This window comes from Polistes fuscatus, unplaced genomic scaffold, assembly GCF_010416935.1.
Source record: "Polistes fuscatus isolate 324 unplaced genomic scaffold, CU_Pfus_HIC Scaffold3, whole genome shotgun sequence".
Lineage (NCBI taxonomy): Eukaryota > Metazoa > Arthropoda > Insecta > Hymenoptera > Vespidae > Polistes > Polistes fuscatus.
The window spans coordinates 10,662,129-10,675,149 of NW_025113107.1; the positions used below are offsets into that span (position 1 = coordinate 10,662,129).

Below are 13,021 nucleotides of genomic sequence, written 5' to 3' on the forward strand. Positions count from 1 at the left end.
ATCTATCTATAATAACTAAAACATATGTACGATGATTTGTTTAGATTTAAAAAAAAAATTACGTAGCCGCGAATTGGATATTCCTTCAAGGCTAATGAATAATAATGTTTAGAATGAACGTTTATTATCCTTACATTAAAACGTCATCGGTCGTTTGATTCTCTTCGTAACCAAGGTTCCTCTATTTCTCTCTCTTTTTCTACTAAATGAAATAATGTCATCTTTGATAACTGTTATGTGGGAAGGAGGATAAGTATCAAAAGATTACTTCCATATTATCGTCGTTATGCCCGTATTATGGCTTTTCAAAAAATCGTCTCTGATTTACGTGAAGTATATCAATGTATTTCATATACAAATGCATTTATATATATAATTTAATTACCAACAAAGATAATTTATTGCTACTAAACACACGAGATTTAATTGAAATTTCTTAAAACTCTTTTTGTCGATAATTTAGTCAACGAAAACAATCTAATACGAGAATGATCTCACTCGTTATCTTGAAAATCGTACGCGCGTTATTTATTTAATTGCAAATGAATTGTAATGATCGGAATGCAACGAAGTTAAGATCAAGGTTCGTAATGGTATGAAAAATTACGGAATAATACGATCTTTGAATATTTAACAGCCGATTAATCGTCGTTGACACTTTTAGTATGCGTATTCTTTTACTACTTCATTTATAATCAAGATCACAACTCGCGGTTTATAAAAGCCGAGATAAGAACCGAAGAGATATTATATTATCATTCGCGATGATACATAAACGTATTACGTCTTTATGCGGTTTGCGCACGCGTCCGTACTTTTTTTTTTAAAATATGAAAATCTATTCGTTTGTAAATTTATTTATTGTCTTCTCATACATAGTCAAATAGTTGGATGAATAAAAAAAATTAAATAAAAATGATTAACTTATTTCTCTATTATTCATGCTCAATACTAAAATTGTTTATATTTTGAATAAATTGTTTAAAGTTAATCCAATAGAATTTATTTGTTCTGTATCATCGAAGTCGTCATTGTCGTCTTATAAGATTTTGTTCATAACTAATTAATGGAAAAATGCGAATCGTATTATTTTCTTTCGATACAAAACGATGAAACCGATCGATCGGCAAACATAATAAATTTTTTAATGTTATTAAAAGATCGCGATATATTATATTTGTCGTATAGAATTTATTTTCAAGGCTTATTCCATTGCAAACAGTATGTGCGTTCTCGCGACATCGAAATATAAAAATTGTGTTGATATCGATGCTTAATGCGGTTAAAGTATGACTCACAGTTGGAGCACACTAGGTAGTTCACTACGACCCTGAATTATTGGCGCTAGCATTTGTATTACATGATACGTACGCCTGAGACTGTTTACAAATTTTCTTCCTTGATGTCTCCGTCTTGTTATATATACATTTATTTCTCTTTATCTTTCTTCCATCTTTTCTTTTTCTTATTTTGCAACGAGATAAAGATCTTATTAATAAAAATAAATGTTTGTTCAAAATAATAATACAATAAATTATAGTAATCGTGTAATAAGAATCTTTTGATCGTAAAATCTTGTTTTACTCTCGTAACATTTGCATAGAGATTAGTAATCACATTTTTTATATGTCGACAATTTTTTTTTAAAGGTTCATCGATTGAATTAAAATATCTTATCGCGTGTAGGGTATATCGTTGCACGGTAAAATCGTAATAAAATACTTCGAATAGACTACTACGCGCTTGTAAGCATACCTCGGTTATACTATATATATATATAAAAATACAAAAAATATCTAACTAACGTTATTAATAAACTGGCAAAGAACTTTAGCAATTCGACGATCGATGTATGCACGCTTGGAATAGTCACGCTATATGTTCTGACATGGATACAGTGGATATATACCTAAAGAGTGTTAGAAATTGTTATCGATAGTTAAAACGATATACATATATGTAAATTGATGGCATGAGTAAATGATCGACTACATATTAATTAGATGACTATTATCCTTATAAACATTTACGTTCAATACTACGCTGCTTTTTCTTTTTCTTCTTCTTCTTCTTCTTCTTAATATTATTATTATTATAATCATTTATTTTTATAGAAATTTAATTCTATATTTTTGATCAAATAAATTGACAATGATCATTTGTCAAAGTCATCTAATTGACGAATGTTTATAAACGAGTTAAAAGAAAATTAGTTTAATACGTAATCTGCAAAGTATGCCCTCGTGTTAATGCTCGTACTAATATAATGAAAGAGGATGAGAGACGACACACCCGCATGTTGGCTGACGGCAAAGCGTAGTAACGTGATTTTGCGTGCTAAAGAGAGAGAAGAGAGAGAAAATACGACAGATGAAAGAGATCGAGCTTGTCACACACAAATACGAAGTTCGACCCAGTGATGTATGTACGTCATGAAGAATTCCGGCATGAATGAATCACTTAACGAGAATCACGCGTATGGCATACGTAATATTTGTCTCCCTTTCGTTACACGTGTGGAATTTTTATTAGAAAAATACCGGGTAAAAGGATATGCCAATGTATATATAAATATATTTACATACCTGTACTACACAACAGCGACGAGTAAGACTACGATTAAAGAGGAGTAAGCACAAGAAGTGGATTTGATTTGACTCTCATAACACGTCTTCAGGAAATGAGACGTATTCTCATCTCGAGAAGGAATTGCAAATTAATTTCTCTCAAAATCTATTATATTATTAGAATTTTTGTGCTCCATTAAATGCGTACATACGTTAGGTTTTATAAAAACTAACGGTAATATTCTATATCTTTCTATTTACGAATAAGAAATCATTTTATTTATGTTGATGAAATGTATTACAATCATTCAAAGTAGTTATTCGACGACTCATACTGACTCGTCATTTATAAGGATTTCTTATCGAAAGAGAGAAATATTGAAGTAATAATTAGCGTGAAAAGAAGAAATGAAATTTTCGAAATCTTGCATAAGAGCTTGCAATGGCAAATAGTATGACTCATGCACGTGGCAAGTGACCACAGAGAGCAAGAGAGTATCATCCATTGTCTCTCAATCGAAACAATACTCGACTTGTCGAATGCTTTGTACGCATCAAATCGTCGCGACTGAATTCTTAGTCGATGACGATAGGCGAATAGGAATGGTGGCGTCGTCCTGGATTGTTTCAATCCTTTGCAAAATTCAAAATCTTTCCTATATAATTATTTCCTATATAATTATTTTAACTTCTTTTCATACTTTCGACGATGACTCAATATCTATTTGTTTGTTTGGTGGAAGGGTTCGAAGATATTTATCAAATAAAATAGAACGGGGAACGATGGGAATATCGTAGACGTCAATAATCTCATACACGCCGATGACGTAAATCAATGGTTTTGATCCCCCTCCTACCCTCCCCAAGAGTAGTATTCTCTGTCTTTAGATTTTTTGATCGAATCGTCTTATCTATACTGGAAATTCTGATCCCCCCCAGCTATCGTCGAAGAAAAGAAGGACACAATCTGGATAGACATTTTCATTAGTCTCGGACGTAGTCTCGCGTCGACGTCGTTTTTGACACTCTACAAAAGCTTCGATGATGTTCGGATAAAGAATCGGAGGGGTGCAAATGACGAGGGATAACGAGTGAGGGGAGGGTAGGGGTCAGAAAGAAAGAAAGAAAGAAAAAGAAGAGAGCTATGAGCTGGCAACGAACGAGCATTGACAGTGAGTCAGTCAGTGAGACAGTCCACCAATTTGTAAATGATAACACCTTGCTCTCCCCTTTTCGAAAAATTTGAGGGAAAAAATATATATATATCTCTTTCTTGTTCACCCTTCCTTTCGTTTCCCTTTTTTTTTCCATCGATCGATTTCGGCTTTCGACAAAGTACGGGATCAAGGTATTCCTTATGAATAATTGATCACCCATATATGAAGTGAAAATGTAAGGTCATTTCACTACTATAACGTACTTACTCACTTATTTTGAAATAATATTATGTCGCTAAAAAAAAGATTGACAATATTATAGTTACATTGAGATCCTAGTAACAATAATATTAACTTTCTTAATTTACTAGGATTTACGGTAAAAAGATTGCCATTATCAAGTTTAATAATAACAGATATGACGTAATGTATGTTTTACAGGTGTCTAGGTGTGAGTTCGTCGGTGTGTTAGGTTAAATTTCAATGCTCTAAATTCGTTCCCTTTTATCTCTACCTACTTTTCCTTTCCTCAGAAGATCTTGCTTTTTTACTATTCAGTGATCAGTATATCTATACGTTTATCGTATTCTTTATCATACTACTTATCTTTCAGGTGCCAGGTTTGATACAAGCTGTTTAGTCATTCTGATCAAAAAAGAAAAAGGACGGAAGTAGAGTGCGATAAGAATAGGTCGAGTACATTGATAAGCTACTTCGATAGGGTACAACTGCGCCCGATAAAAATAGAGTTTCTCCTCTTGTTCTCTTCGATTCTACGGGAAAATCTTTGTGAATTTCTAAGAATTTCTCGAACTCAACACAAAGCCGCAACATCATTTCTCGTGTGGGATTTGTTAGCTGATCGATAGATCGATCGATAAGTAAAACGAATGTATTATCTCGCTGAGTTTACCTTGGCTGTTATATTTCTTTTATTTTTATCTGTTTTTTTCCCCTTCGTTTTCTTTTTTATTTTTATATATATATATAAATAAGTGCATATCTAATATCGAAATTCGATGCCCGTCACGTTTCATTTCCATTATTATTTCTTCTTATTCTTTTTTGCGATAAGCAAAAAAAATCGTGACGTTAGTTGAGATCGTTATACGAGCCCTGTTCCTTTTGTCAAATCGATTAAGTTCGCAAAATAAAATGTAGAGGAAATTGATGAAATTATTATTAAAATTGTCGTATCATTTACGGCAAATAAAAATTGTTGTCATTACAGCGAAAATTTTTTTTTCGTTCAATTATTAAAGAAAATTTATTTTCAAGATATAATAAAACGTTGAGCACATTGACGATGAAGTACCGTAGTGTTAAAATTTAAAAAAAAGTATATTCTAAAAGCAGAATTAATCGCTTACGCACTTTGTATTGAATTCTTTTCTCCTTTGATATTTTTTTAATTATCGTCGCTTATCGAGAATATATTTATTTTCGTACGATTATCAGATCTTTAAAATTTTGCGATAACCAAAAAAGCTATTCGATATTAATAATGTGCGAGTTTAAGTCAATAATTATCCGAAATGTCAGTTTCCTCCTACCCACGGTTGTACAAATTTGAATACGTTAGCTTAATTATAATACATTTTTTTATCATGGTACCGAAGAAGTAAAACTCATTCGTGTCAGTAATTATGACATTAAATTAAGTCAAAAAATAAGAAAGAAATGATTATACATGATGATTTTATTTTCTAATATTAATAATTACGAAAAATAATTACAAATACCAAATGCATAAGAATTTGACGCTACAATGAACAAGAAAAAAAAAGAAACAAACTACCACTACATTACGAATAATTGTGACAATAATGACGACAGTGAGTTGACCTAAAGAATTGCTATAATAAATTATTTTACAATTTACTTTATAATATAAATAATTATAAAAAAAAATAATCAAAATAAATCATTAAATTTTTATCATTATTACCGATAAATAAAAAAAATCATTGACTTATTCTCGTATAAAAAGGACGGAAGGAATGAGATCGTAAACGGTGGGCGATGAACGAGCAACGCAATTTCTTGCTGATTTATTTTGGCGAGGCCGTTGTGCGAGGGATGTTGGTTCATGCTGTCTCTGCTCGAGCCACGAATAACTTAGGGAATCATAGCGATGCTTGCTTCAAGACGAAGACGACGAAGACGACGACTACGTCGAGGTTATTCTCTGAGTCATCCTGGATCCTCGTAGAGATCGTAAGAAAACTGTAGATCTTGATTCCATGGCATGGCACGACTTTACTTATTTCTTTTTCTTTTTCCGTCTCTCTGTCTCTGTCTCTTTTTGTCTCAAGGAAATTCCAATGTTTTCGAAGGACGTTAAAGACGTATGCATGTCCTTACCTATGCAGTACTTGTATAATATCATCTTCTTCTATACTGACACACAGCAAAATACTTGCGAATGATTCATTTCAAACGTTAATAACCTCACAGAAGTCTGTTCTTTCCTTACTTGTAAGACGAAACGGTAAACGAAGGGGTAAAGGGGGGTTTGAATAAACAACGTAACAACACTGTTCCAGAACGCATCATTTTCCTGTACGAATGATTTCTTTTTTTTTCTTACAATTATATCCATTTACTGTTATTATTATTGTTATACGTAATATGTTAAAAACTGAATAGAAAAAAAAAGATAAATAATTTATATAAACTACTTTTTACGTAGATCTTATTATCTTCTACTATAATAAAATGGGATTTAATTGATTGAGTTTTCATCCTGATCTAAGAATAGTTGATAAATTAAAAATAATATTCGAATCCACATTCATCTTACGGTAGAGATATTTTTAAAATTAAGATAAGAAGGATCGTGATCGTTAGAAGCAGCCTCAGGGGTACATATAAGTTTATCGGTGCACGATGCAACATGGATATGGTATCGTTACGAACGATAAGTGGCAAAATACGCTCCCAGGGAAAATATTCACCTTGCATTTGAAATACGTGATTGTTTGTTACGTCAAGCGAGATAAAAGTTATGACTTTAGTTTACGACAAGGAAAATATATCTTTGAGTAATCCTCTCGTGTCAAAAGATTGCCAACACCGTGGTAATGAGAAATAAGTTTGCGTATTCCTATGTATATATATATAAATATAGGTATGTCGTATCTAACCGATTTAAAACTGAACGCTATTACTTTTTTTTAACCATTTTGCCGTGTAATGCCCAATTAGTTTCCTCGATTTTACGAGATGGAAATAAATACGAAAAAATCCGTTCAAAATTGTCAATTGTTGTTCTATCGATCGATTGTTTCTCATACAATAATTTTGTTTTTAAATAGAACGTTTTAGAACGAAAAAATATAGCAATAAAGACAAGCTATACTTATTTCATTTGTCGTTTGTCTCTTGTTTTTCTCTTTTTATTTATTATTTTTTTTTTTTCGTTATTTTTTTGCAACAACTGTCCTAATCATTCGATTCATTAATATTTCGAATAAACTTACGTTAATCTTTTTTATGATTTATCTGTTATTATTTTTTATCCTTTAAACGTTAATTCAAAAGAAATATCATTTGTTTTAATGATCTATCATCGACGACCTCGGGAAATGAATTTCGAAGAAACAAAGCCTCGTGCTTACGCATCGCCATAAACGTTTTCTCGTGCTTCTAGTACCTGACTGTGATTCCTCGTTTACATTCAGTCATCTTCTTCGCATATCTTTTTCATAGAAATTTCACGGGACTAATCATATATACACATACAGACGCGCGGAATTTTTTTTTCCGTGTCGATTAGCTCATTCGTAATTCTGGTTGATCGTTAAGCTATAAAAAGTTAGTTTTTCATCAAAATCATAGTATCATCATCGTCGGTGTTCTTTCGTCTGTGTCCATCCGCATGAGTTCCGCGTATAAATTTTGTCTCTAATACGCGAAATTGATTACGTATACCTACGGTTTTCCCAGATATATCGTTCGTCTTATAAAAAATAAAAATAAATCTAAACGTTAGTTTGAAACAACACTTGAAATATTATACATGCGTATCTTTGTATTAGAATTGATAAATTTTATTGACTACTAATTGTAAGCCAATGCGTAATCAATGACACGAGGCGGGATTAATTCGTCGATTAAAATGATCATTAGGAATAGAAAGAAAAAAGGCGGAGCTCGAATTTCGTGTGATCTACTTCCGACTCGATAGGATCATTGATGCAGAAATCTAACAACATTGCCGTTGAAATACAACCTTTTTTGCTATGTGTGTTTTGTTCATACACGCATCACACATGTATACAAAAAAAATTATGTGTACACGCATAGATTGTTCCAGATTTTAATTGATATTTTTTTTTGATCTATTTTATGGGGTTAAATGACAAACAAATGTTATATAAATGCAGGTGGTTTAAAGCTTCATTAAAAAGTTATGACAATAATATGGAATACGAAAGTAACAGTATCACATTCGCGGATACTGCGATGGAATATAGAAATAGATCAGTAATATATTATATTTAATCTCTGCTTATGCGAATTTTTTATATTATCTGAAGTTGTTAAAGATATTACGATTGCTCTTAATTTATCGCAGCACGTTAAAAATTCAATTATATCCTATTTCAAAATGCTTAACATTCTTCAAAACAAGAATTGACGCTAGTTTTAAAATGAAATTTTATTATTATATATTACGAATTTGCAGCAATCGCATGGCCCACGTACTGTTTTTTCTCTTCTACGTTCTTATCATAATTTTTAAAAAAAGCTTTAATCGATTTATATTTATATACCATTGTTATCTTATTTAGAGTCATAAAATAAAGTGACAAGAGGTTTGACCACTGAAACCTCGGACACCCTGTATATATACATAGCCGGAACGTGCAGGACTGTTGTATAGTTGCGTGTAAGAACGAGAGGCAAGGTAAGGTATGGTAAGGTGAGGTGAGGTGAGGTGAGTTGAGGTATGGCGAGGTAAGGTGAGGAAAGGTGAGGTGAGGTGAGGTGAAGCGAAGGTGTGAAGGCCGTGCGAGGAAAGCAAGCTACGATCCTTTTCCCTCCTTCTTATAACCTCTCCACGAGTTCCCCTGCTCCTTCTTCTTCGTTTGTACAGGTCTGCACCAATGGGCGGCATTCCAACGGCATCTCGGAGCTCTTTCTTCGTTCTTCGATATCCTGGACTTTCGATCGATCGGTTCTTCCTAAACACAACTGACATATCTCTTTCTCTCTCTTTCTTATGCGTTGAACTTTCCATTGTAAAGTATCGACCTGTTTCTCCTGATCTATGTGTACACGTATACTACTACAACGTGCAAGTTGCAACCAGGAATGCTAATGTCTCTACTTGCACCTGAGCCAATGATTAACTGACGCCAGTTTTACACTCCTATATCTTTATTTTATATTCCCCTTCATAACACTTGTCTTACTTCCTTTTTTTTTTTATTTTCTTCTTATTTATATACGACAAGGCTGTTTCAGGGACCTAGATATACTGTAATACTTTTATTTTGATCGAATGATTACGAAAGCAATCTATTCATTCTACATACATTCTTAGTTTTTTAATCTTTCACTTTTATTGTATTTAATTGTTTTTTTTTTTATATCCTTCTCTACGTGCCGAAAAAAATGTAATAATTGTATGTACGATTAATCAATCATCCCTCGTTCATTAATCAAAATTTAAAGAAACATCGAGAGTGTGATACGATTGGTACTTTTCCTTCGTGGTTTATTTCTTTTTTTTTTATTTCTTTCTTTTCGGTTCGGAAAATGTGATGATTTATACCATCGTTAAATCTCTACATTATAGTCATTAGTTTTGCCAAGAGATAATCCGGGACGACAAAGAAGGGAGATAGGGGAGAAGCTATCTCGATAGTGACGCCGACGAACCTTGTCTGGCCCCATTCAGTCGATGACCTCACTTTTCTCATAGATACCAGATACGGAGGCTGCCTTTAGCTCCTTCTAGCGCCGATAGACGCCTATGTGTGAACTCTTTCATATTTATTTATTTACATACTTTCCAAGTCGAGTAACAGAATATATACACGAGGAATAGCTTTTAACTTTCATATCTAGTTATTTAAATAAAACTAGGAAATAGATAGATAGATAGATAGAGAGAGAGAGAGAGAGAGAGAGGGAGAGAGAGAGAAATTTCACAAATTCCTGCTTTTTTTTTCATTTCGAATTCCTCGTACCTCGAATCTCACGAATATCTCGACCGAATGTTTACGAGTTTATTCGAGCGAAAGCCTCTCTTTCACTTCGATCCATCGATATTTTTCAAATACCAGTATCGATGTATTTAAAATATGTCTTGGAAATTCGATCTTCTTCGAGTTCTTTTTCACTTTTTTTCTCTTTTTTTTTTTTTATTAAAAACGTATAGTTCGAGATATACATATATTGATTGATATGAAACTACACTGGACAGAAAATGTTTTCGTTCTGCTCTGATTCTTCTACTTTCGCTCGATACCAATCAAAATGTCCACCGTGCCTAACGTCAGAGAATTTCTATTTACGATATTACTATGATTTAGAAAAAGGTATATTATATCTTGAAAATTTGTTCATCCTGCCTATATAAAATTGAATTTATTTTAACATATTTTTTAACTTAATTGTTTCCCATCGAAACGTACTTTTAGTCGAATTAGAGGATTATTTGGATTTAGGAACAAGTGGATAGAAGTGAACGACACCAGGACACCACGACGACGACGACAACAACGACGATAACAACAACGGCAATGACGGGCCCCGAGGAGGCCGCGGTGAGTCAGAGAGAAAGTAAGCAACCGAGGCATTCGTGATTCGACGCTTTGACGATCCAGAAGAAACTAACTTGGGAAGGAAGGCGCGATTAGAAACAGCACACCGCGAGAGTCCACCAACTCGGCCCATTCCCTTACATTGTTTCAACTTTTGCTTTACTATTTTTCTTATTTTCATTTCCAATAATAAAAATATTAATTAAAAAATAAAATAATAATTATATTATATTTTTATATTACAATTAATATATAATTTATATATTAATAAATTTGTATTATATTTGTATTATAAATTTATTAATATATATATATATAATTTGTAATATAAAATTATATTAATTATTATAGATTTACGTAATTTTAATTTTTGTATACTTTTATTTGTTAGATTATAATAATTTTTGTTGACTCATTCAATAAATGCGTAATGACAATTGATATTAGAAAATAGTATTATTTGAAAGCATATATTCAGCCCCATGTATTTTCCCCTTTTTCTAGTTTACTTCTATTATAAGTGTCAAGCACACTGTGAGATAATTGCTCCTCTATGGCAATCATTTTTCTATGAGTCACGTTATAACTATCCATCGTGGAGAAAACCAGCACACATTTTCGAAGAATCGTGTTACTCTTTTCTCCTTCATTTAATCTTTTCCTTCGGCCACGTTACGATACTCTCTCACACTTATTTTCATTCTTCTCTCATTTTTCCCAATAAATTCCAACCTAATCGTAACTAACAAGAAAGACAATTTATAGTTTTGAGATTATCGTTCGGCGTGAGTCACCTGAAGAAGTTTACTACGGAGAATTTCAAATATTTCTAACGATTGTTATAAATATATTCATAAATTTTCAATTGAAATAGATATTTTATTGGACGATTTTTCCTTCTGTCATTTTCATTCGGTATTTTTCCGTATTTTCAATGACGCATGGCATGTCAATAAGGATAATCGATTATATCGTCAAAAATCAACGGGAGTCTCGTGGTGGTGCAGGTGAGTAATCTATCAATCAATCGATCAATCGATCTACTTTCGCATCAACTTGTCTTTTTTCTCGTTTCTTTTTCTTTTTGTTTGACTCGCGTTAGCAAATATTTGAACATTATGAAGAAGAGATATAGAGGAGTAATCAGTCAATATCGGAGGACGTGTAATGTTAACAAATAATTGTGACTCGAGCAATGAAAAGTGCGTGCATGACTCACGTAGCAATAATCGAACGAGTAAGGTAACAATATCGATCAGACTTTTTCAAGGAAATTGTAATTAACTTTACGCGTCATGGTCCACGAATTGGAACCACGTAGAATATTTACGTCATCTGTTTCCTCGTCAACTACGTGGTCCCATAAAAATTTTCTTTGTTCAGAGATTACGAGATCATACTACGCGATGAGTTGATCGTATTCTTCGAGATTTTACAATTAGTCACTTTATGAAACATTCAAATCCCATAACGGGATAGTCGTTTATTTGAATTTCAGATTTTATTTAAAACGTTTGTTAGATACTTTATATCCAACAAATTTCCCTATTTTATCTTTTATCAAGAAAATATATTCGGTACTCATCTTGTTAAAGAGAGAGAAAGAAAGAGAGAAAGGAAGTATAGAAGGAGCATGAGTTTGCAAAAAAGTAGATAAATGACATTAATTGATGCAAACTGTCGGATGATAGACGCAACCCTAACTTAATGTTCTGTAACGGCTGTGTTTAATAACCGTGAAAATGATAAAGAAAATTAAAAGTTCTTTATTATGTGTTCCGAACGATTAACATAGGACAACAATGATATTTCTTTAAACGATTAATATAATAAAATGATTTATCATTCACATGTTTATTGTTTACGAAATATATAGAAGGATTTATAAATTCAATTGAATTTAATCGAATCAATTGACCTACCTACTACCCACTTTCCTGATCTGTTAAACAAAACGAAAGAATTTGTAATTCGAAAACGATCAAGTATGCATATAGAAAACAAAATTGGTTAAATGAGAAGAAAAATTCTTGTTAGTTTGGTTGAATGCCCGTGGGATATTCCTTTTCATGAGAGTAAGGGGAGCCCCCCCCGAAGCAAATTGAAAATCGGAAAATCGTAGAAGCGTGAAGAGCTCGTCATAGTCGCGGGGTTGATGTGCCAAAAAAGCTGCTGCTGCGAGGAAGAGAGAGAGAAAAAGAGAAAAGGGACTTAATGAATTAGTCATCGCTTTTTGAGAGGCTGAGAGGAGTAGTCAAAAGAGAAGGGGGTTTGGGGGGGTGTAACCGGGCTGAGTTTAGGGGGTGGCGGTGTCGCATTTTGCCTTTGTGAACTTTTCTCTGGCCCTAAGAGCCCAAAGGAGAAGCCGAAAAAAAGGGGGATAGCAACGGATACCCCCACTTTTCTGTCCGATCGAATAAGGGTGGTGAACGTGGTTTGCGTCGTAGAGCGCATCTGGATCAGCTGTCGATGACGACGATTATTATATATGAGTCACCCGCTAGAGCTCGGTTTAAAGTGT

At 32.9% G+C, this 13,021-nt stretch overlaps 1 protein-coding gene across 2 annotated transcripts in view; it reads right to left on the reverse strand.

Annotated features, from left to right (window-relative positions):
• LOC122519885 (dual specificity protein phosphatase 10-like) overlaps nucleotides 1-13,021 on the reverse strand; it is a 48,957-nt gene that overhangs the window by 11,428 nt on the left and 24,508 nt on the right. The window lies entirely within an intron of this gene.